This window comes from Myotis brandtii, unplaced genomic scaffold (assembly GCF_000412655.1).
Source record: "Myotis brandtii unplaced genomic scaffold, ASM41265v1 scaffold1350, whole genome shotgun sequence".
NCBI lineage: Eukaryota > Metazoa > Chordata > Mammalia > Chiroptera > Vespertilionidae > Myotis > Myotis brandtii.
In genome coordinates this window covers 53335-57899 of record NW_005354801.1, presented here as the reverse complement: position 1 = coordinate 57899, position 4565 = coordinate 53335, and positions in this window count along the sequence as shown.

The following is a 4565-nucleotide window of genomic DNA, read 5'->3' as shown; positions in this document are numbered from 1 at the left end:
GCCCCGGTCCGCTGCCTTCGTCCGCTGCCCTCGTCCGCTCTCGTTCGCCTCTGCGTTGGCGGTACAGCGGCCCGGAGCGTGGGGCTGCTCGCCTGCGCTCAGCCTGACCTCTTTGAACTTGGTACACGTTGGAAAAGTCTTTCTGGAAAAGCCTTCTTGCTCTGAGCGGTCCTCACTCTGAAAAGAAAGAGGAAGCAAGAAGTCAGGACGATGGTTTTATTTGTCACAGCTGACCATGAGTAGCACCCGTGTCCCTGTTTTATGTGCTCAGTTGGGATATAAATTAACGTTAACCCGTTTTTTCACCGAAACTTGAATCTGAGGGACATCGCTTTTGACTCATTTTGAGCCCCAGACATGATCTGATGAGATAATGCGAAGAAAGCAAATCCGCCTTAAATCGCGGTTTTTCTTACTGTTTACTTTTGATTTTTGTCTTTTTATGGCCACCTAGTAAGGCTCCCAGAACATGCTGAACAGGAAATAAATTGTTAACATAGCTCTTTATTCTACTGCTATGTCCAGTCTACCGGAGCCCTGAATTTGAAATCACCTACCTGTTTCTGCACTGTCAGTTTCCGGCCAAAAATTCTGACTTACAGGATCAGCTTGAAAGTCTGACTAAAACTGAGAGCCTCCTCCAACACTGCGGTTTACCTACATGGCTTGCATAGAATTTCTTTTCTGCTTAATATGTGGGGCCTCGGAGAGTGCAGCCACCTTCCCATGACATAAATAAAAATCTAGGTGCACAGCGACAGAGGTGCAGTGTGAAAATTGTATTAGATTACGTTAATGACTCATGTTCTCTATTTTAGGTGCCACAGTTTTCTCTCAGTCTTTATACTCTTTTTGGGTGACAAGCTGCTTTCCTTTCATAAGTCAGAGTAGTCTTTAAACCTTTGACTTAAAGTAACTTTTTTTCTCCAAAGGAAGGCAATTGCAAACAATGCGTTTTGGCCAATGAATACTATGTATTAAAAACTAATGTTTACGGAACTAGTACTTACTGATCCAAACATAACTTTTAAAGAGATATTTAAGTGGATGTGATCCTGGATGAGTAAACACTGAAAGCATTGTCATAGAAAGTGTTGATTATTACTGAAAACATTTTTGGTGAAGTTGTAAATAGATCAATGTTAAGCATATGTTTTCCCAGTGACTTTCTGGTCAACCTGGAATTGTTTTGGTGAGTGTGAAGCTGTAATTACAGTTTTGTGTACATATTTTTGTAAGAGTATATGAATAAATTTTTATTGGATGTGGAAACTCCGAGGAGCTATTTAATCGTTTTGTTTTTGCTTTGTCCTGGAAAGGTAATGAAATTTGCATCTGATGAATTTAACAAACTCCAGACTCCATAAATTACTCTAGTTTCCTACTGAGGCAAGTCATTCCGTGATTAAAATATGAGATATTGTTTAGAGTGGTGGCTATTTCATAGAAAGTAGGGAAGAGTTCAGATTATTAACATGTATGTATAAGGAATCCTGACTAAATCTTTACCAGTGTACACATGTATTTCTGATTCTGACTGTTTTCCCCATCTTGATATTTTCTGCAAGTAAGTACACTCAAACCTCAGTTCTCAAAGGTCTCCCACCTCAAACAATTCGATTCTTGACCAAGTTGTACATGAAAAAATGCCAGGTTAACTTTGGTTCTTGACCTAACAACCCTTTTGTGCTGATGTATCAGCATGACAAAAAGTGTCTCTCGGGCCACAAAGGAGAGAATGTGCTACTATGAGGCAGTAAACACCTAAATCTTGCCTGGTTAACATCTCAGGAAATTGTGCTGTGAACTTTTTTTTTTGCTTTTGTTTCTGGTGAAATGGATGATTAGCACAATTTTAAAACATAAAGAGGCCATCAAGAGTGTTAACGTTGCTAAGGGTGTGAAAGAAACGATAACAATGATCACAGGCAATTGAAGAGGTAGAAAAACTGTTGGTGATTTGGATAAACCAAAAGCAGTTAGCTGGTGTCAGCTTTTCTGAGGCAATGATACATAAAAAAGTGAAGATGCTATATCTGACTTCCCGAAAGACCCCTAGACCCAGTGCAGAAAGTGATTTGGTTAAGGCTAGTAGGGGTAGTTTGATAAATTTAAGAAAGTAAGTATTTGTTTATAGACTGAACTGTACATTAGACATGTACTGTATATAAGAAAGGTTAAAAACAATCATTTAGGGGTCTGGAATGAATTAATTCAATTTACATTATTTCTAATGGGGAAACGATTATTCGGTTTTTGAACAAATTGCTTCTTGAATAGCCTCCCAGAGGGATTAAGTTTGAAAATCGAGTTTCTACTGTATTGGGCCTGAAAATTAAGCCATGTTTATTGCTGAAGTGGGTAAAAAAGCACTCAAATGCCCTGTTCCATTTAGATAGACTTAAAAACATAAACAAAAAACCTGAACAATGCAAACACTTAACACCTGAACCATTGATATTTGACATTAAGGAAATAAGCCTGAAATGTTGCCTTCTGTTAAGTATTTCTACTTTATTGAACTGATGGATTCCATATATAAAAGTCAACTTTGAGAAGAGTTATTATTGTGCACTGAATGTTATTTCAATATTTTTAATACAAATATATAGATTATGAAAATGTAGATTTCAGGGAAAGTGTTTCTCACCCGTTTCACGTAGGTAGATATAAACATTTAAAATCATTTTGTTAATTTCCTTTTAAAGAATACATAAGGTATTTAAAATACTTTTACCATAGGAACTTCTCAGTAAACAGTGCTGTTAAAAGTAAACACTTTAACCTCATGGGTTTTCTTTCTTTCTTTCTTTCTTTCTTTCTTTCTTTCTTTCTTTCTTTCTTTCTTCCTTCCTTCCTTTCTTTCTTTCTTTCTTTTTTTTATGCTCTCGGATATCCAATAGAGAATAAGGGAGAATGAGGAGGAAAACCTAAGGATAACATTAGTGGGAATTTATATTGATATTATTCATGAAGACACCTTGAGTCTTATTGGTATAATTCAGTTATAGCAAAGTTTAAAAATAAAATATTTTGCACATCTCTTCACTGGCCTTCCTTAGAGTGTTGGAGGAAATTACTGGCAAGGTGTAAGTGAAACAATTTTGAGGTAAAGCATCGGCTAGGAAGTTATATGGGAGTTTTGCTTAAAGAATGTTTAAATAAACTGTCTCCCCAGTGATGGATGATGCTTGTCTCCAAGGAAATCTTACTAGCAACTCTTTTGTGAGGTTCTTTTGAAGCCTGCCAGTTCTCCTAAAATAGGAAGCATCTTTATACATATTTTTCTGAACAATGTACAACCAGACCAATTAATTGTTAAAATAAAATCCTGTGAAATTTTGACAGTGGGCTAATGTGATTCTAATATTTTACTTTGAGATTTTCACAAACTCAAGTTTCTTCAGTTATCTTAGTGAAGCTTTTTTTTTTTTCAACTCGGCAGACTTAAAATTAGACCATCCTAACTCACAATGTCAAGTATCATAGTTCTGTTCATAATCTCAAACAATCTCATTTTTTTCCCCATTGAGTGCGTGGAAATGTTTGTTTGTTTTTTAAATCCTCACCTGAGGATTTTTTTTCATTGATTTTCAGACAGAGTATAATGGAGGAAGGGGTGGGGGGAGAGAGAGAAACATTGACATGAGAGCGATATCAATTGGTTGCCTCCTGCACCCACCTGACTGAGGATGGGATCTAACTCACAACGGAGGTATGTGTCCTTGACTAGGAATCAAACCTGTGACCCTTGGGTCCTCTGACCGATGCTCTAAGCACCGAACAACTGGCTAGAGCTGTTTTGTTTTGGCTTGGGTTTTTTTGTTGATAAATGTTTTAAGCAGGATTTTTTATGGTAGCCTTGGTTATGATGAAAGCTTCTGTTTCCGCAAAGATATAGTTTATTGGGGCAACTATATCTTGCATAAAGACCAATGTTACTGTATATAGATGCCTGTTAACGTAAAAAAACCCAAACCTGTAAGGAATTTTTGTGAGTTTATTTGAGCCAAACTGTCAACAATTGCCTGGAAGCAGAATCTCAATTTATTGAGATAGTGCTCTGGAGAATGGCAGTTGGGTTACATGAAATCCATTGGTAATAGATCAGGGAGGCGGGAGAAAGCTAAGTGGGGAAACCTCTGGGATTGGATAAAAAGTAAAATGATAGACACATATTTCTTTTACATAGGTGGGTTCAGGATAGCTAACAGTCAACAATTAACATGGTAACTAATAGTGAGGGAATTTGTGGTCTGCACACTGGTGCCATTTGTTGTACCCTAAGGAGTCCAGAAAAAGGAAGTTACAAGTTACCCTAACATTCCACAGGTATGTTATCTTAGATGCAAAAAGACAATAGGCTCAGTAAAGATTGAAGTTGATCTTTGTCAGGGAAGATACTGGCCTCGGACATGACTACCACTAAAAACTGCTTTTTAATTAAAAGGTTTCAATTTCAGACCATCCTTTGTGATTACCTTAGGTCTCTTGAGTTTGCAAGGCCATTATGCAGGCCTTCCCTGAGTTAGTCAGGTTAGCATGTGGCCCTTTTTCATCCACAT